Genomic DNA, 21,992 nt, shown 5'->3' on the forward strand with positions numbered 1-21,992 from the left:
AAGATAGAAGAAGAGATAGCGTTTCAGTTATAACACCTTTCTTTTTTTTTTTTTTTGCATAAAAAAAACAAATAAAAAACAAAACACAAGAAATACACTAGTGTTTAATGCTGGACAGATCAAATTGATTTGATTAAATGATTTTTGTTACTTAAGATTACTTAAAAACTTAATCAATTGGATGTAAAAGTAGTTTTAATAATTAATTTTGACCTTTCATCCAAAGAGGGATCATTTTTACTGCTTTCAAAAAATAAAATAGTAAATTGAAGTTGATTTCAGTAAATTTTAATCGAAAAATGTATCAACTTTTTTTTTTATCTACCCAAACTACTTTCCACTGCATTTCATACACAATTCATTTAAAAATGATGCTGATGCCACAACAGGAATTATCCTTCTGCTTTCTCCAGTTTCTCCTTTGCCAGCTCTGTTCTTCTGTGAAAGGGGGGTTGTTACAGGGCTTTGCAGGTTCAGTTCTGGCTTAATACGAATTTATTTTGCTGCCTGAAAATGCATGCACTTTACTTCTGAATATTTTTCACCTGCTAAAAGCTCAGTCATCGAGAGAAGTGTGTGAAATAATCAGCAACAACAACAAACAACAATTGTAAAGTGCTTTTCTTCTCTAGGACTCAAAGCATATAACCATTGCTAAGACCATTAAAGGACAACTGTAGTGAGAGGTATATGGAGGCTGCCATATTTACTTCCTTTTAAGCAATACCAGTTGCCTGGCTATCCTGCTAATCCTCTGCCTGCCTGCCTCTAATACGTTTAGCCATAGACCCTGAACAAGCATTCAGCAGCTCATGTGTTTCTGACAATATTGTCAGATCTGACTAGATTACTTACATGCTCATTTCTGGTGTGATCCAAACACTAATGCAGCCAAATAGATAAGCAGGACAGTTAGGTAACAGGTATTCTTTAACCTGTTGAGAAGCGCAATGTTAAACCCCCTAAAGACCAGGCCATTTTTCTTAAAAAGGGCCACTGCAGCTTTAAGGCCTTGCTGCAGGGCCGCACAACTCAGCACACAAGTGATTCCCCCCCTCCTTTTCTCCGCACCAACAGAGCTCACTGTTGATGGGGTTTGATCGCTCCCTCAGTGTTTAGGTTTTTTTAGCAAATATTTATGTTTATTTTTTAAATAAATTTCCTTATTTTTATTTTTCTAAACCCGCTCTCCCTCCCCCGCCAGCCAATCACTGTGATCAGCTGTCATAGGCTTCAGCCTCTGACAGCTGATCCCCTCCGATCCCACGGAAGGGACAGCCATGTGACACTTCGATCGCAACACTGTACGGGTAAATAGATGGCGGTTTTGCTGTCTAACAGTCTCCTAGCGGCGATCGCCGATGGGAGGCTGAAGGTAGAGCGGAACTCTGCCTACCAAGTGGAGATGCGCATTAGCATGCACGATCTCCTGCTAAACAAGCCCCAAGGACCTTAAGCAGTTAAAACGAAATGAATATCTCGATATACCTCTCACTACAGTTGCCCTTTAATGGTTGAATGGTAAATTGTGGTACAGAGAAAAAAGTCCACAAATGCCAGTCTAAACAGGTGTTTTTTCAGTTCGGATTTGATTAAATCCAGGGATGGGCATGTCTTGTGGTAGGGAGTTCCAAAGGCTAGAGGCAGCATGACATAAAGCCCTGGCTCCCAAAGTTTTGAGGTGCATTCTGAGAGTGACCAGGTTTATAGATCCCACTGATCTGAGGTTGTCAGAGATGTGATGCAATTTAAGCAAGTCCTCCATGTATCCAGGGTCCATATTGTTTAGGGATTTGAATGTCAACAAGCCAATCTTGAAGAGTTTTCTCCATTTTACAGGTAACCAGTGCAGTGAGCGAATGATCAGTGTAATGTGACAGTGGTAAGGCTGGTTTGCTAGTAATCAAGCAGTAGCAATCTGTACTAATTGCATTTTCAGGCAGTACAGGTATTTGTTTGGAAGGCCTATATAGAGGGCATTCCAGTAGTCCAGCCGTGATGTAGTGAAGGCATGGGTTGGAAGCTTCTCTGGGACTGGGAGAATGAGATGTTTAAATTTTGCCATGGCACTCAGATGAAAGTAGGATTATTTAACTACAGCTGAGATTCATTACAGCTAAACACAATGGCCAGAGTTGCCAACTCATCCCTTTAATTACTGACACATCTTAGTTATACAGGTTCTGGGGCTATTTGCACATAATCAGTGCCTTAACTGCATCTACCTAGCCACAAAACCTGTATAATTCATATGTGTCCTTAAATAAAGGCATGAGTTGGCAACACTGACAATGGCATCTCTGCTGTGAGAGGTAAGGAAGGGAGATGACAGTTAGGTTAGACCATGTGGTGCATGATGGTGAATGAGCTTCTTGGTGAAGAAAAATGCTGCTTGCAGACATTTTTTTTTCATGAGCTCTACGGAGAAATGTATGCTGTCCCTATTACATAACTATTAATCTATTACAAAACTATTACACAACTATTTCACTAAAGTGAAAATGACATACTTTTCGCCATAGTACCCCTAACATTTTAAACTCTTTGGTTACTGAAATAAGTTTAAAAACCTGCGTATTTCTACATTATTAAATTTTATTATGTATGAGTTTAGGTAGGTACAGGGCAAGGTGGAAACAGAAAAAAAAAACATCATAAATGTATGTTATGTGCAGTTTTCTGCATGTAATGTATTTATTCAAGGCCTTACCATCTGAAAAAACCAATTGAGATTGACCCTTCAAATGATGTAGGCTGTTGCGTGTCACTGTGTCACAATGACATAAAACTACATAAATTGCAAGTTCTAAGGTTATAGGAGTGATTTTCTCGGAACAATAGGATAAAAATAAAAATGTGTGTTTTTATTTACCTTTTCCAGAGAGTCTATATATAAATTCCTTATCAACAACAACACACACGCATACTGCGCTTTACGACATACACCAATATGAACAGGTCTTTTGATCAGAGCAGTAAAAAGAAATCCTAGGTTGCAGAAAATTAAAAAAGTGAGATCAGTTTCTGACATCAGCAATAAAAATGTCACTGGAGGTGAAGAAATTACTTTTCTGATCTTTGTTGGATGCTGTTGACAACCTTATATTATTTACTGAAGCAGAGTCTAACAAACGCATCAATCTTCTGATAAACTTGTTTCAGCACTTAAAGATTGCATGTCATGTCTTGCATCCTATTTGTAATTTAATAAGTGCAGGAGAAGATGATGGTCACTGTGATAAAATATGTTAGGTGTGGACCTGCAACATTCACACCAGAACTTGAACAGAACAGAAAATGTCTGTAACTTTCAGACATTTAAACTTAGCCACTTTAGAGACTTCCTTTTTTTATTGATGTGTTAGCCTAACGTAGGTCACAAGCTAAAATACTTTAACATATATACATTTTTTTTTTTATTTCTTGGCCTTTTAAGGTTTTTGTGTATTCCTTTACATAATGCCAGGATATTCCATTGTGTTCCTAGACACATTTAAAATCCTTTGCCTGTTGAATAAGGTACAACATGGGTTGATATGCCCAAGAGGAGATGAGGAGGCGCATGTGTACTGTGGTGTTCCGGACTTAAGCTCGAATTTTGACGGATACTGTTTATGCTCCCCATTTTTCATATTCCATTAAAAAAATTACTGGTAGGCTATATGGCTTCTCAGTGTGTATTTTATCCCATAAGCGGGGCTTGCACTCTTTTGCAGGTAGGCACTCATCTGTTTTTAAGTAGCGCTGTTCATTTCCTTGCTATGTACTAATTTAATTCATTTTTGGTCAGCCGCTCCCACTTAACGGCTTTGCTTTTGGTGTATATGCAGAGCCTCTGTTTGGGTTCAAGGTGCGTTTGCAGTCTCTGGGGGGGCTCAGCGCATCTCTGATCGGAGGCCATTCAGAGGCGGCCTGGTGATGCGCTGATCCCACTTTTTGCGCAATTTTCAATTTTACTTGGTAGCGCGCCCAGGCTATGCATATGCATAGGTAGGATTTAGTTAGTGTTAGGTCCCCTCCCATGGAGGATTGACTTCTTCGCAGTGGGAGGGATGAGTACTTAACAAGTTACATGCAAGCTGTTACAGGAAACCAACATCCTCCAGTGGTAGACAGGTCATGTGTATGCTCAGTGTGTATTTTATCCCATAAGCGGGGCTTGCACTCTTTTGCAGGTAGGCACTCATCTGTTTTTAAGTAGCGCTGTTCATTTCCTTGCTATGTACTAATTTAATTCATTTTTGGTCAGCCGCTCCCACTTAACAGCTTTGCTTTTGGTGTATATGCAGAGCCTCTGTTTGGGTTCAAGGTGCGTTTGCAGTTTCTGGGGGGCTCAGCGCATCTCTGATCGGAGGCCATTCGGAGGCGGCCTGGTGATGCGCAGATCCCACTTTTTGCGCAGTTTTCAATTTTACTTGGTAGCGCGCCCAGGCTATGCATATGCATAGGTAGGATATAGTTAGTGTTAGGTCCCCTCCCATGGAGGATTGACTTCTTCGCAGTGGGAGGGACGAGTACTTAACAAGTTGCATGCAAGCTGTTACAGGAAACCAACATCCTCCAGTGGTAGACAGGTCATGTGTATGCTCAGTGTGTATTTTATCCCATAAGCCCATAAGCGGGGCTTGCACTCTTTTGCAGGTAGGCACTCATCTGTTTTTAAGTAACGCTGTTCATTTCCTTGCTATGTACTAATTTAATTCATTTTTGGTCAGCCGCTCCCACTTAACAGCTTTGCTTTTGGTGTATATGCAGAGCCTCTGTTTGGGTTCAAGGTGCGTTTGCAGTTTCTGGGGGGCTCAGCGCATCTCTGATCGGAGGCCATTCGGAGGCGGCCTGGTGATGCGCTGATCCCACTTTTTGCGCAATTTTCAATTTTACTTGGTAGCGCGCCCAGGCTATGCATATGCATAGGTAGGATTTAGTTAGTGTTAGGTCCCCTCCCATGGAGGATTGACTTCTTCGCAGTGGGAGGGACGAGTACTTAACAAGTTGCATGCAAGCTGTTACAGGAAACCAACATCCTCCAGTGGTAGACAGGTCATGTGTATGCTCAGTGTGTATTTTATCCCATAAGCAGGGCTTGCACTCTTTTTCAGGTAGGCACTCATCTGTTTTTAAGTAGCGCTGTTCATTTCCTTGCTATGTATATGGCTTCATAGGCTATGGTAGAAGCAGTAAATTGTGAAGGACAGCAAGTGTTTTTCAACCCACTCTGTAAAGTGCTGCAGTTAATATTTCAGTGTTATGTGCAGTAAATACAAAATAATACTAGATGGAGTTAGTCTCTTATTTTGACCTTACAGAAAATAAAAAATATCAATACTATAGTAATGCAAACACACACACCCACACTCGCACGCACGCACGCACGCACGCACGCACGCACACACACACACACACACACACACACACACACACACATAGCTTGTTTGAAATAAAGCAAGTTTATTTACCACACTAGAATTCTTTTGAAAGGAGGAAGTTAATGTACACATTACCATTAGCATTAGTATTTTATAAGTATTAAATTAGCAGCAGGTGGCACAAGTGAACACTTTCAAAAGCTGCACAGTGAGTCAAGATTCCCTTTAAACCTTGTAAATTCTAGATCAAAAAACTATCTACTACTAATTGATTGTGTGAGGAAAGTGTGAGGAAAAGACTATATAAATAAAAACGTTTAGATGCACTGGATATGCTTTAACCACCTGACGAAGGCTGACATCATGAGCTAAAACCTGTTGTGGGACTGTTGGAGAAGGAGAATTGTGTTTGGTGTTGAATAATATGCACACGGCACTAGACTGCTAACAATTGACTTGCTCCTTTAGGGTTGACATTGGCGGTGAGAGAAGCCTCCAGCTAGAACCATCCAGCCAGAAGACTCATGGAGGTGAAAGATAGGGATGCTCATTCGGATTCCACGGAAATGCAATTTCCGAAATTCCGATTGGAAATTGCATTTCCACATCGGAATGCGGAAATCGGTAAAGCAAGTGCGTTAGGCGGATTTCCGCCGGAAATCGTGGAAATTCTGCCCGAATTTAACATCGATTTTCTCAAAAACGATAAGGTATTTACGAAAAAAATTTATGCATCTTGTTCAGGAGATTTTGCTTAATAAACCCTGAACATTTGGTGTTTCTAGGACTTACAGGGGCTTTGCTATTAACCGCTAAAGTCGGCAGATTTTTACTGTAATGTAAAATGCAGAAAATCCGCATCTGCCTATTTTCTGCATTTACATTACAGTAAAAATCTGCCGACTTTAGTGGTTAATAGCAAAGCCCTCGTAAGTCCTAGAAACACCAAATTTTCAGGGTTTATTAAGCAGAATCTCCTAAACAAGATGCAAAAAAAAGTTTTTAAAACGACCTTATAGTTTTTGAGAAAATCGATGTTAAAGTCGGGCGGAATTTCCACAATTTCCGGCGGAAATTCCGCATTGGAATGTGGAAATTGGTAGCGTAAAGCGGAATCGGTATTTGGAAATGGCGGAATGTGGATTTACCGTGGAATCGGAAATTGGAGTTTCCGACCATCCCTAGTGAGAGACAGAGAACACGGGTGCACTGATGGAACTTACACACTGCAGTGACAACGGGCAACCAAAACTTGAGTGCTCTGTAAGCTGATTGAAGGACTGTAAGTATTAACTCCACTCTTTGCAAATATGGCTTTGGCTCGTAGTATAGTATATGTAAGATCACTGCAGCTTTAATCGGTTACTGAAAATTACTGGTGGTAATGTATTATATTTCATAAGTAACATAACCTAACCTAATGCATGGTTTCCACCAGGGATGCTCGGATACCCCTTTTTATTATTCGAGTTAGGTCGAATTCGAATAGTAAATTATTCGAGGTCGGTCGAATATTCGAGTCGAATATTTTTTACTATTCGATTCGACCTCGAAATTCGAGCTCACTATTCGAGTCGGTATTCGAGCTCATTATTCGAGCTGACTATTCGAATTGGCCTTAAATAGCTTCCAACACTTGTTTTGGGGGTGAATGATGCAAGAAACATCTTTTTTTCCAAGTAACAACAGCAAGTGATTATGTGCGGATGTTCCTTAAAAAAAAAAAAGGTGGAAAGAGAAGTTGTGTCCAAAATTCTGTTCAGTACTGTATACTTCTTCTTCTTCTTCTATATCTTCTTCTTCTATATCTTCTTCTTCTATATCTTCTTCTTCTTCTTCTATATCTTCTTCTTCTATATCTTCTTCTATATCTTCTTCTTCTATATCTTCTTCTTCTTCTATATCTTCTTCTTCTTCTTCTTCTTCTATATCTTCTTCTTCTTCTTCCTCTTCTTCTTCTATATCTTCTTCTTCTATATCTTCTTCTTCTATATCTTCTTCTTCTTCTTCTTCTATATCTTCTTCTTCTTCTATATCTTCTTCTTCTATATCTTCTTCTTCTTCTTCTATATCTTCTTCTTCTTCTTCTTCTTCTTCTTCTTCTTCTTCTTCTTCTTCTTCTTCTTCTTCATCTTCTTCTTTTTCTCCTTCATCTTCTTCTTCTTTTTCTATATCTTCTTCTTCTTCTATATCGTCTTCTTCTTCTTCACTTATTTCTCTTCTATATTTTTTTTTAAAGAAATGCAGCTATTTTTGAGCGTAATAGCTGGTGGCACATGGTGGAAGCGCCATTGTATGTGCTCCCTGGCAGTGGAAACACACAGACAGCAGGAGGTAAATTCAGCAAGAGCAGCAGCAGGAGGAGGATGATTGTGTGGCAGCAGGCAGTCAATGAGGCAGGCAGCGAGACATAATAGGCTGTGGTACCTAGCGGTGGTACCAGGCCGTAAATACACAGCATGAGGTTCCAGACAGCGGTCGTGAAGCCCACATCGTGTCCAATACACAACTGGGACAACACAGTTTTCAACCCAGACACCTCAGAAAAATTAAACCTTTTTTATTTTTTAATGGTTTATTTTTTTTTTTTTTACAGCAAATTACACATATAGCTATTGTTGGACGTAATAGCTGGTGGCAGAGTGGCAGCAGAAGGTAAATCTGTGTACCCTGGCAGTGGGAAACACAGCAGACAGACAGCAGCAGCAGCAGGAGGAATGGAGGAGTAGTGTGAGTGTGGCAGCAGGTAGGTAGGCAGCGTGACATAATAGCCCTGGTACCTAGTGGTGATACCAGGGCTGTAAATAAACACAACAGGAGGTCCCAGACAGCGGTCGTGCAGCCCACATCGTGTCCAATACACAACTGGGACAACACAGTTTTCAACCCGGGCACCTCAGAAAAATTTAAACTTTTTTTTTTTTTTTTTACTTTTTTTTTTACAGCAAATTTAACATATAGCTATTTTTGGACGTAATAACTGGTGGCAGACTGGCAGCAGAAGGTAAAATCTGTGTACCCTGGCAGTGGGAAGCACAGACAGACAGACAGCAGCAGCAGCAGCAGGAGGAATGGAGGAGTAGTGTGAGTGTGGCAGCAGGTAGGTAGGCAGCGTGACATAATAGCCCTGGTACCTAGCGGTGATACCAGGGCTGTAAATAAACACAACAGGAGGTCCCAGACAGCGGTCGTGCAGCCCACATCGTGTCCAATACACAACTGGGACAACACAGTTTTCAACCCGGGCACCTCAGAAAAATTTAAACTTTTTTTTTTTTAACGGTTTACTTTTTTTTTGACAGCAAATTTAACATATAGCTATTGTTGGACGTAATAGCTGGTGGCAGAGTGGCAGCAGAAGGTAAAATCTGTGTACCCTGGCAGTGGGAAACACAGACAGACAGCAGAAGGGCAGTACACAGCAGCCCACTGTAGGTGTAAAATGTGTGGCTACAGGCGACGTAATAGTCAAACTGAACCAGGCTGGCTTAGTAGTGAGCAGGAGCCAGGAGGTGGTAAAGGGTGGTAAGGCATATTAACAATGGTTCCGGCAGCCAGTTCATGTCCCCCTCTCGCCGACAACAGGGGCCAGGAACTCGCCTTCCACCCATGCCTGGTTCATCTTGAGAAACGTCAGTCTGTCCACAGACTTGTGAGACAGACGTGAGCGTTTCTCGGTGACCACGCCACCAGCTGCACTGAAGCAGCACTTGGACAGCACACTGGAAGGGGGACAGGACAGCACTTCCAGGGCGTACTGCGCCAGCTCGCTCCAGATCTCCAGGCGCTTGACCCAATACTCCATTGGATCAACAGGGGCATCGCTGTCAAGCCCGCTGTAGGACCCCATGTAGTCAGCCACCATGCGGGTCAGGCGCTGGCTGTGACCGGAGGAGGATGCTGCTGCATGCACCTCCTCTCTAGTCACTGCTGGAGCCTCTACAGTCCTGTAGAGCTCGTTGCTGAGAGACAGCAGGTCTGTGGGGCGCTTGCTGCTGTATGCAGGCACCTGCTGCTGCCTCTGTGCTGGCTGGACAGTGGGGGTGGAAGGCTGGGGGAAGGCTTCCTCCAAGCGCTCAACAAGGGCCTGCTGCAAGCTCTTTATTTGTTGCGCTGGGTCTCCTCCTGCAGAAGGCAGGAACTGGCTCAACTTCCCCTTGAGGCGCGGGTCCAACACCATGCTGATCCAGATGTCCTCCCTCTGCTTCATCTGGATCACCCTGGGGTCCTTGCGCAGGCACGTCAGCATGTGTGCTGCCATTGGGAAGAGGCGGGCCACGTCTGCTGGCACATCGACGGCAGTGCTGTCCTCATCCTCCTCCTCTGCCGCCTCATCCTCTCTCCACCCCCGCACCAACTCAGCTGCACTGTGCTGATCCCCCTCATCAGCAGCAAGGTCAGGGACCTCCACCAAGTCCTCCTCCTCCTCCCCCTCAGAGGTGGACTGTGCAGCTGCATGCCGCTCCTGCTGGGCCAAGGCTGCCGCTCCCTATTCCAGCAAAGCATCGAGGGAGGGCCCTGTTCAGCAGACAAACCAGGGGCACCCACTCGCACACCATAGCATGGTCCCTGCTCACCGTGTTGGTGGCCTGCAGAAAGGGAGCCAGCACTAAGCACACCTGCTGCATGTGCCCCCAGTCGTCATCGGGGACGATGGACGGGATGTTGCTGGTCTTGTCCCTTTTCTGAGCGGCGGACACAGTGGCCAGGGCAAGGTACTGGTTGACAGCGTGCTTCTGTTCAACCAGACGCTCCAACATCGCCAGGGTGGAGTTCCAGCGAGTTGGAACGTCAAGGATCAGCTGATGGCGTGGCAGCTCCAGCTCCTTTTGCACACCTTCCAGGCTCGCAGAGGCTGCAGCCGAGCGCCGGAAGTGACGCACAACATTCCTTGCCGTTTCCAGCAGTTGGCCCATCCCCTGGTAGGTGCGCAAGAACTTCTGCACCACCAGGTTCAGCACATGGGCAAGACAGGGGATGTGGGTCAGGTTTCCCCTGTCGATCGCGGCAACCAGATTGGCCCCATTGTCGGCCACCACCTCTCCGACTCTGAGGCCTCTGGGGGTCAGCCAAATCCTCTCCTGCTCCTGGAGTTTGGCCAACACATGGGTTGCCGTCAGTTTGGTCTTCCCAAGGCTGACCAACTGCAGCAGCGCTTGGCAGTGGCGTGGCTTCACGCTGCTGCTGAGGTGGGGGGTTTGGCCAGGTGTGCCGGAGGATGGCAGAGGATCGGAGGAACCTGATGCAGTTCCCCTGACCCTGCGGGGTGGCACCACCCACTGTGTTGCTGCTGCTGCTGTGCCCGCTGCTGCTCTCCCATCCTCACCCCTTTCCACCAAGCTGACCCAGTGGACAGTGAAGGACAGGCAGCGGCCTGTCCCGAAGCGGCTGCTCCAGGAGTCCATGGTGATGTGGACCCTTTCACCAACCGCGTGCTCCAGCCCTCGCTCCACATTGGCCATGACAAAGCGGTGCAGTGCAGGCATGACCTGGCGGCGAAGAAGTGTCTGCTGGGGAGCTGCCAGTCTGGGGCTGCACAAGCAAGCAGTGCACGCATGTCGCTCCCCTCCTGCACGAGCGTGTACGGCAGGAGTTGAGAGCACATGGCCCGTGCCAGCAAGCCGTTCAGCTGACGCACGCGACGGCTGCTGGGAGGCAGAGCCCTAACCACCCCCTGGAAGGACTCGCTCAAAAGGCTCTGGCGTTGCCTTTTGCTAGCACGGGAACCAGCGGAGACAGCAGAGGAGGCCACTGAGGACTGGCTGCCAGAACAGGCCTCAGTGTCGGCGGCAGGAGTTGCAGAGGGAGGAGGAGCAGTGCGTTTCCTCACTCCTGCTGGTGCTGCTGGAGGAGCAGGAGGGCGGGTGGCTGCTGTTGCTGCTGCTGCTGAAGGCTGTGCAGTGATGGGTGTGGTGCCACCGCCAGCACCAGATGCCTTCAGCCTCTGGAACTCCTCATGCTGGTGGTAATGTTTAGCAGCAAGATGGTTGATGAGAGAGCTGGTGCTGAACTTTAAGGGGTCTGCACCTCTGCTCAACTTCCACTGACAGTGGTTGCAAGTGGCGTACTTGCTGTCAACTGTGGGCATGGTGAAAAATTGCCAGATTGGTGACAAGAAAAGCCCCCTACGTAGAGATGAGTGTAATGACCTAATTACAATTTCGTGAAATTTCGCGTAATTAGTGTAATTACGATTATGGCCGTAAGTACATAATCGTAATGAAGAAGGATTTCGCGTAATTTCGCGTAAGCGTAATTTTCGCGTAATTTTCGCATTACAATGGGTTTTGTTCATGCCGTAATTTCGCATTAAACGCTACCGTAATTTCGCGTTAAACCGTAACGCTCCGTATAATATAAAAAAGCTGCCGAATTTAAGGGTTAATAGCAAAGCCCCCTTAAATGCTAAGAGCCTCAAATTTGGAGAATATATTAAGGAGATCAGGAGGAATAAGAGGAAAATTTTTTTTTTCAAAAAGACCTTATAGTTTTTGAGAAAATCGATGTTAAAGTTTCAAAGTAAAAATGTATACATTTAAAAACCCGCCGACTTTAACGGTTAATAGCAAAGCCTGCTTAAAGTTTAGGAACACCAAATTCCTAGGGTATATTAAGGGGATCAGTGGGAATAAGAGGAATTTTTTTTTTCAAAAAGACCTTATAGTTTTTGAGAAAATCGATTTTTAAGTTTCAAGGGCAAAAATGTCTGTTAAATGCGGAAAATGTCAGTTTTTTTGCACAGGTAACAATAGTGTATTATTTTCATAGATTCCCCCAAGTGGGAAGAGTTTTACTTACTTCGTTCTGAGTGTGGGAAATATAAAAAAAAACGACGTGGGGTCCCCCCTCCCAGACCTCTTTAACCCCTTGTCCCCCATGCAGGCTGGGATAGCCAGAATGCGGAGCACCGGCCGCATGGGGCTCCGCACCCTGACTATACCAGCCCGCATGGTCCATGGATTGGGGGTCTCGGAAGGGGAGGGGCAGCCAAGCTTTCCCCTCCCCCTCCGAGCCCTTGTCCAATCCAAGGACAAGGGGCTCTTCTCCACCTCCGATGGGCGGTGGAGGTGGAGGCCGCGATTTCCTGGGTGGGGGGTTCATGGTGGAATCTGGGAGTCCCCTTTAAAAAGGGGTCCCCCAGATGCCCACCCCCCCTCCCAGGAGAAATGAGTATAGAGATACTTGTACCCCTTACCCATTTCCTTTAAGAGTTAAAAGTAAATAAACACACAAACACATAGAAAAAGTATTTTATTTGAACAAAAAACATAACCACGAAAAAAGTCCTTTAATATTCTTAATTAACCATTAATACTTACCTGTCCCTTTAAATAAATGATCCCTCGAAATATCCTCGGAAATGTTCTATCAGTTACAATGTAACAAAGTTATTACAATGTAACAACTTTGTTACATTGTAACTACGCCGCACCCGACGTCACTCGCCGCTCACCCGCCGCATACACTTACGCGTCCTTGCAGGACGCTAAGTCCCCGCCGGCTCCCGCTGTCCACCCCGCCCACATCTGTCACCCACATGTCACCCACATGTGGGTGACATGTGGGTGACATGTGGGAGAGGCGGGGAGGGCAGCGGAGCCGGCGGGGACTTAGCATCCTGCACGGACCCGACAGAGCTCTGAGCTATATAGCTCAGAGCTCTCTAAGCATCTTTGTATTTGGGCTCCAAGGAGCCCCATTGGTCCTTAGCAGACCAATGGGGTTCCTTCAAATCAGAAGGAACCCCATTGGTCTGCTAAGGACCAATGGGGCTCCTTGGAGCCCAAATACAAAGATGCTTAGAGAGCTCTGAGCTATATAGCTCAGAGCTCTGTCGGGTCCGTGCGGCCGGTGAGCGGCGAGTGACGTCGGGTGCGGCGTAGTTACAATGTAACAAAGTTGTTACATTGTAATAACTTTATTACATTGTAACTGATAGAACATTTCCGAGGATATTGCGTGGGATCATTTATTTAAAGGGACAGGTAAGTATTAATGGTTAATTAAGAATATTAAAGGACATTTTCGTGGTTATGTTTTTTGTTCAATTAAAATACTTTTTCTATGTGTTTGTGTGTTTATTTACTTTTAACTCTTAAAGGAAATGCAAAGGGGTACAAGTACCTCTATACTCATTTCTCCTGGGAGGGGGGGTGGGCATCTGGAAAACCCTTTTTTAAAGGGGACTCCCAGATTCCACCATGAACCCCCCACCCAGGAAATCGCGGCCTCCACCTCCACCGCCCATCGGAGGTGGAGAAGAGCCCCTTGTCCTTGGATTGGACAAGGGCTCGGAGGGGGAGGGGAAAGCTTGGCTGCCCCTCCCCTTCCGAGACCCCCCAATCCATGGACCATGCGGGCTGGTATAGTCAGGGTGCGGAGCCCCACGCGGCCGGTGCTCCGCATTCTGGCTATCCCAGCCTGCATGGGGGACAAGGGGTTAAAGAGGTCTGGGAGGGGGGACCCCACGTCGTTTTTTTTTTATATTTCCCACACTCAGAACGAAGTAAGTAAAACTCTTCCCACTTGGGGGAATCTATGAAAATAAAACACTATTGTTACCTGTGCAAAAAAAAACTGACATTTTCCGCATTTAAAAGACATTTTTGCCCTTGAAACTTAAAAATCGATTTTCTCAAAAACTATAAGGTCTTTTTGAAAAAAAATTTTTCCTCTTATTCCCACTGATCCCCTTAATATACCCTAGGAATTTGGTGTTCCTAAACTTTAAGCAGGCTTTGCTATTAACCGTTAAAGTCGGCGGGTTTTTAAATGTATACATTTTTACTTTGAAACTTTAACATCGATTTTCTCAAAAACTATAAGGTCTTTTTGAAAAAAAACTTTTTCCTCGTATTCCTCCTGATCTCCTTAATATATTCTCCAAATTTGAGGCTCTTAGCATTTACGGGGGCTTTGCTATTAACCCTTAAATTTGGCGGCTTTTTTATATTATACGGAGCGTTACGGTTTAACGCGAAATTACGGTAGAGTTTAATGCGAAATTACGGCATGAACGAAACACGAAATTTCGCGTTGAAAATTACGCTTACGGTATTTTCAATTACGATTTTAATGGCAATTTCGCTACGCTAATTTCGCATCGTAATCGCAAATTTTGCATGCGTAATTATAGTAATGCGAAATTACGAAAATTTCGGCTCAACTCTACCCCTACGGCCTGGAGCCGCTGCTGCCTGTCTCCCTGTGGTGGTTGGGGGGGGGGGGGGGCTTGGGTGCGGCTGGTGGTGGTACTGGCAGATGCTTCTGCTGCTGCTGCTGAGCCTGAGACACCAGCAGGCTGTGGGACCTGCCTACTGCTGCCAATGCTTGCAATGATGCGCCTCCTTGCAAGGCCCACAAGCGCATCCTCCTCCTCAGAGCTGCTGATGATGACATCCCCAGGTGCTGGTGGTGGCGGCACCCACTCTTTGTCTGTCACCACGTCATCATCATCATCATCATCCTCCCCTCCTGAAACATGTCCTGCTGGGATGATGACCCCCCAAACTCCTCTCCTGATGCATGGATGGGCTGCTTGACTGTCGCCACAGTCTTGCTGTCCAATCCCTCATCCCCCAAAGTGCCCATCAGCATCTCCTCCTCCAAATCGCCAACAACAGCAGACAATTGACTCATGATGCCTGGGGTCAAAAGACTGCTGAATGACAGATCGCCAACTGATGGTGAACTGGCCTCCTCCCCAGGCCCTGCTGGGCAGCTGCTGCGAACAGGGGTGGTGGTGGTGGTGGTGAGGGTGGAGGCCTCGGATGCAGAGCTGATGGCGGGCTGCTCATCCTCCGTCATCAGTTGCACCACAGTGGCTGCATCCTTTTCCTCAATGGGACGTTTCCAACCCGGCTGGAGGAAAATAGGAGCAGGTACTACACGCTGCTGCTGTGTTTCTGCAGCGTGAGTTGCTCCTGCTGGGCGGCGCCCAAGGCGTCCACGGCCAGTGGCTATAGGCGGAATGTTAGCCACTGACGCAGCTGCTGCTGCTGCGGAACTGTGCATGGTGGCGCGGCCGCGGCTTGCCACAATGCTGCTCCCTCTCCTCCTGATTCCCTTGCTGCCCTTCCCCTTGCCCAAACCGCGCTGGCTGCCACTTCCAGACATCTTACATATTTTGGGCGTAAACAAAACAGTTTTTTAAAAGGCGGGTGAAAAAGTGGGGTACTTTAATGGAGTGGGTTGGTGGGTGAGGTGACACTAATCACTAAGTGATTAGATCGCTAAGTGAATTACTAGTACAGTACAAATACAAAATACAATAATTAGGAATCAGTAAGTGTGAACAGAGAACAGTGAGTGTGTCCCCTAGTACACTAACTAGAAAATACAATAATCAGTAGTAATCAGATTCAGTAGAAGGAAATAGAGTGTGTGTACACTACAGACAGTGCACGCACACACACACGCAGGAGCTAGCCTATGAACAGTGACTGAGTGTCCCTCCCTAGTACAGTAAGAACTAGAAAATACAATAATCAGATTCAGTAGTAATCAGATGATTCAGTAGAAGGGAATACTGTGTACTTTAGAGACAGTGCACGCACACACACACGCAGGAGCTATGAACAGTAACAGTGAGTGTCCCTAGTACAGTATACAAAATACAATAATCAATCAGTAAGTAAAGGACAAGACAGGGTAGAATAAACAGCAGAAACACTGGTATAGATCAGAAATAAACTAACAGAGGACAGGAGGACAGCTGCCCACACAGGCAAGGCCCTGAGGCCTAAAGCTGTGTAAGCTTGCCTGCAGCAGCTGCCTGTCTCTATGTAACACACAAGCTACTAACTAAAATACAATCTCTATCTAGCTAACAACAATATAGGTGTATAGAGCAGGTGTATGTGAGCAAAAACGCTAGGTAGTTGACCACTATAGAGCACTTGCTAAGCCAAAGCACAAAGGAGCAGATCTCTCTCTGTACAAAGTCAGGCAAGGACGGAAAAACCGAACATGGCGGCCGCTATTTATAGGGTAGGGGCTGGCCAGGGTCCCCCTCTGTGATTGGCTGCTGTCAGAGGGCCTGGGAGCCCTCTGATTGGCTCTAAGGACATCAATCTGGGCTATGACGCTATTCGAGCTCGGTATTCGAGCTCGAATAGCGCTGTTTACTCGAATAGCTCGAATAGTGAGTGGGCTATTCGAGTTCACTCGAATAGCCCATTTGAATAGCTGCAGCTATTCGAGCTCGGGATTCGAGCTCGAATAGCTGAAAAAGAGCTCGAATATTCGAGCTACTCGAATATTCGAGCTCTGCTGAGCACCACTGGTTTCCACCGGTATCTAGAATAAAGCAGAGACAGTTGAGTTTAAACAGAATAGATTCTATGCAGGAATTAGTTATAAATCATTACAATGTAGATGTTATTACTGTTCTCCAAATTATTCTCTATGCACTTTACAGTTCTGAGAGGAGAGATTTGTGCCTATACTGCCTCGCTAGTAAGCAAAAGCATGTGTTATGACGCAATATATATAGACATATACATCCCTGAAACTATGCCTTGTTACTACATTCATATTAAGGCCCATTCAGCTTCAGCTACCCCTTCTGGATTAGCATATTAATCAAGACATTGTGCAGAAATATTCCAGCAGGCTAAAAAGTAATTAAACAAAACAAAAAAAAGAGGATTTTTTTTTAGCTTCCATATGCTCATTAACACTCCTAAACATGTTTCCCACCTGTTTACGCAGAGATCTGTTACAATGATTGAGAAAATCTCATAGGAGGTGATTTTCTAAAAGTCTAATTTTCACTTTTATTTTTACTTCAGTACTCAATGATGTTCAGAGGGAAATTCAGTGTTTTTCAATTCTGCTGGTTAGGCAGTTTGAATCAAAGGCTAGCTTATATAAAAATAGTAAATTGGTGAATGAGCCAGAATAGAACCAATTTAATTTCATCAAACACATTGCAAAACCTAATACTTAACTGTAGAGATAGAGAAACCTACAGTGCCAATTAAAAACACCATTAAACATTGAAACTACCGTATTTTTTTCGGACTATAAGACGCTCCGGACCATAAGACGCACCTAGGTTTAGAGGACAAAATCCAGGAAAAAAAATATACTAAACCTGGTGCATCCATAGTGCAGGGGCATCTTGTGGATCTTCTCCCTTCCCCAAATATTATGTCCCCTTTGTGTCCCTGTGTCCTCTTTATGTCTCTCTTGTGTCCTCTTCTGCCCCACTTGTGTCCTTCCCTGTCCCCATGTCCTCACATGTGCCCCTTGTGTCCTTATATGTGCTCTGTGTGTCCTTATCCCTGCCCCATGTCCATATCCTTGTCCCTTATGTGCCCCCTGTGTCTTTATATGTGCCCCTTGTGTCCTTATATGTGCCCTGTGTATCCTTATCCCTGATCCATGTCCTTATCCTTGTCCCTGTCCCTTATGTCCTTCCCTGTCCCCATGTCCTCACATGTGCCCCCTGTGTCCTTATATGTGCTCTGTGTATCCTTATTCCTGCCCCATGTCCTTATCCTTGTCCCTGTCCCTTATGTCCTTATGTGCCCCCTGTGTCCTTATATATGCTCTGTGTGTCCTTATCCCTGCCCCATGTCCTTATCCTTGTCCCTTATGTCCTTATGTGCCTCCTGTGTCCTTATATGTGCCCCCTGTGTCCTTATATGTGCTCTGTGTGTCCTTATCCTTGTCCCTTATGTCCTTATGTGCACCCTGTGTCCTTATATGTGCTCTGTGTGTCCTTATCCCTGCCCCATGTCCTTATCCTTGCTCCTTATGTCCTTATATATGCCCTGTTTCCTTATTTCTGCCCCCTGTGACCTTTTCTTTTCCCCCTATGTCCTTATTTCTGCCCCCCTATGTCCCTTATGTTCTTATGTGCACCGTGTCCTTATATGTGCTCTGTGTGTCCTTATCCCTGATCCATGTCCTTATCCTTGTCCCTGTCCCTTATGTCCTTATGTGCCCCCTGTGTCCTTATATATGCTCTGTGTGTCCTTATCCCTGCCCCATGTCCTTATCCTTGTCCCTTATGTCCTTATGTGCCCCCTGTGTCCTTATATGTGCCCCCTTTGTCCTTATATGTGCTCTGTGTGTCCTTATCCTTGTCCCTTATGTCCTTATGTGCACCCTGTGTCCTTATATGTGCTCTGTGTGTCCTTATCCCTGCCCCATGTCCTTATCCTTGCTCATTATGTCATTATATGTGCCCTGTTTCCTTATTTCTGCCCCCTGTGACCTTTTCTTTGCCCCCTATGTCCTTATTTCTGCCCCCCTATGTCCTTATGTTTGCACCCAGCGTCCTTATCTCTGCCTCCTGTGTACTTCCTCCTGCCCCTCCTTTGTCTCCTTTCCTCCTCTGTGCCTGATCACATCTGTCTCATGTGCCCTTTGCTGAGTCCTGTCCCGAATCCACTCTGCTCCATCTGCCTCCTTTAGGGCATCCTAAGGCATTGTGTAGTGCAGGCTTACCCCATGACGCCACCACACTACAGATATGAGAAGCGGTAATCCTTGTGTTAAAGCCACTGAGAGGTCCGTGCTTGCAGGCAAAGTATTTCCCTCTTCACTTCCGCATATGTCACTAATGCGGAAGTGAATAGGGAAATACTTTGCCTGCAAGCACGGACCTCTCAGCGGCTTTAACACAAGGATTACCGCTTCTCATATCTGCAGTGTGGCGGCGTCATGGGGTAAGCCTGCACTACACAATGCCTTAGGATGCTCTAAAGGAGGCAGACGGAGAAGAAGGAAATACTTTGCCTGCGAGCACGGACCTCTCAACGTCACGGCTTTACAGCGAAGATTACCGCTTCTCATATCTAGATATCCGGGTGTACAGCAAGCGGATACACTGCTCCAAGCAGGGGCAGAGACTGTAAGATGAGGAGGCTGCTTGACAATTCAATCGCTGCGGCGATTGAAAATGACAGTATATCGGCAGCTATTGGCAGTAGGACATGAGTACTGGCAGCGGGATTGCCATCTCTGATGATCATACATGCGGGCAGAAATTGCGGCGGAGGAGAAAGTGGGAGGCAGCAGAAGTACTAAGCAGTCAGCAGGAGCCGGGAAAAGAAAATACCGGTAAACGCCGCTTCTCTGAGGTATACTAACTGTCCGTAATCCTTTATGCAGGCTGCAGCACAGCTTGAATCAAAGGGCGGGGAGTCTAGCTTAGCCTGGGGAAATTGCCGACAGCAGATCGGAATACTCCACTGTCACTGATTTAGGGGAGGCAGGTCTGTATTTGCACATTCGGACCATAAGACGCACCAACATTTCCCCCTCTTTTTTGGGGGAAAAAATGTGTGTTATAGTCCGAAAAATACGGCATATGACCACTCACTGACTGACCACTGAAATAACCTACTTCATCTAAAGTGTCCAGTTTCAAAAAGGTCCAGTTCAGAAACTATTACATTAGAAGAAGACTCGATGAAGGTAAAATAGGTCAAAGCTCAGTTTAGAAGAGTTTCACAAAAAAGCAAATGTGGCCTCTGTTGGTAGCTGTTGTATACAAAACGGTCTGAAGTCATGTGGAATGTGTCATATTGCAGAAATAACATTTTACTTCATTTTCAACTATGCACATATACTAATGAAAACATTGACCAATAATTAGTTATCCCCCCCACCCCCCCTCACAAAAAAAAAAGAAATATAATGGAATGAATTATGTTAAAACCAGAATGTACACTTAAACGTATCAATGTAGCCATATGTAACCATATTTGATAGATATATTGATGACCACACTCATGCCATTCTTTCTGCAATGGAAATCAAATATTATTCAGAAATTTTCTTCCCAACTGTATTGCAGAAGTTCCCATAAATGTGTGGCTCTTGTAAGCTGTTTTTTTTATTTCCACTCATCCCAAATCTTCTGTCCCTTTTATCCTTAACCAGCTTGATCTTGTGTAAGTCTGGAGACACTCTAATATATTTAAAAGCTAACTATCTTGTCTTTTTTTCCCCAAAGGTAGTTCTTTCATAGTTTGCAGAAGATGGCTGTTAAATAGACCACTATATCCAAATCTTGTAGAATAGCTTGGAATTCTGTTTAGGTAGTCATCATCTTGCGGTAGAGTGAACCCTTGATAAACGAGGCACATAACAGAGGGTACTGCATAGAGCTGAAGATTGCAGTGGTAGACATTTTGGTTTAGGTTGCCTCTTCCTCTGTACAAGTCACCAACCCTGGGTCTAGTAAAAAGTCTTGACACTTCTTCCTGCATGTTACACAGCTGATGTCACACACACTGAGCAAACATAATTTTGCCTACTGAACAGCATAGAGAATCCTGAGTAATGAACCAAACACAGCAACATATTTTAGCACAGGTCAACATGACATGATAAAAAAAATGAGCTGCATAGATCAACAGACTGTCTGCATGGATTGACAGACCACACTGTTTAGAGAGATATAGCAATGACAAGTGATGGCAATACTAGTAAGAAGGAACAAGAAAACCTGGATCTCCAAGTGCTTTAGGCTCCACTGCTGTATGATGGGATGGTGGAAGTCACCTGAACCTGAAGGGGAAGACCATTGGTAAGAGGAGAAAAAGTGTATGCTTACAGCTAGGTTATTTGAGAGGTAGGAAAGGTCTGGATAAGCATATATGTTATGTGTATTGTTGACTGCTAAGAGAAAAAAGACTAACAATATTGTATTGTATTTAAACAGTATTTGTTAGCAGCATGTGTCTGGACCTTGCAGTATTTTGGGGGAGCATGTGGGAAAATGTGCCTCTTCAATAGTAGCACCTATCGGCATTAAGAGCTAAAGTGGAGTCAGCAGGCACAAACGTACAAATGGCCTCAATTCACTAAGATTATGCTGGAGATAATAAGGCAAGAGAAAACTTACCTCCACACAGTGAGAGAGTTATCTTATCTCTTCATGCCTTATGTTACCTCCTCTGTAGTTATTTTCACACACAGTTAATTAACAGCCTGTCTTTAACTTTAGAATTCTGGAGTTATTTCAAGGAATGAAGAGTTAAATTTAGGTTTGCCTGAGGTAAAATGTTTCCTGAATACTACATGCCTTGTCACCATGGTGATAACTATAGAAACGTTATTAAAGACAGGAGTTAAGCTTAGTGAATTGAGGCCTATGTCTCATGGGGATTTCAGTCCTTCCTTTAAAGCAAACCAGAAGGCAGAAAAAAAACCCTTATGATATATTGCATTGTATGTGTAGTATGGATAATGAATAGAACATTAGTAGCAAAGATAATAGTCTCAGATTTTTATTTTCAGTTACATAGCTTTGTTTTTTTACAACATTGCATCATTATCTAATATTTGCAGTTTACAAACCACAATATAAAACAGAGCAGAACTAATAACTTTTTGAACCTTCCCCCAGTAAAACCTTATCTATACCTGTCTCTCACTGTTTCTTGGTCATTTAAGTGCTTTAGAAAACAGGACTGTCTTCAACTCAAGTTGGGTGGAAGAGCTCAGAGAAGCTCTTTAGCATAGATAACAACTGAAGTTACTTAACTCTTCCAGTACTGAAAAACAATGTGAGACTTTCTTCTTTGTTACTAATATTCTACTTCTTAGCTGTACCACATATACAATTCATGATCTCATAAGTTTATTTTCACTTCAGGATTGCTT

The sequence above is a fragment of the Hyperolius riggenbachi genome, chromosome 2 (genome assembly GCF_040937935.1).
Source record: "Hyperolius riggenbachi isolate aHypRig1 chromosome 2, aHypRig1.pri, whole genome shotgun sequence".
NCBI classification, from domain to species: domain Eukaryota; kingdom Metazoa; phylum Chordata; class Amphibia; order Anura; family Hyperoliidae; genus Hyperolius; species Hyperolius riggenbachi.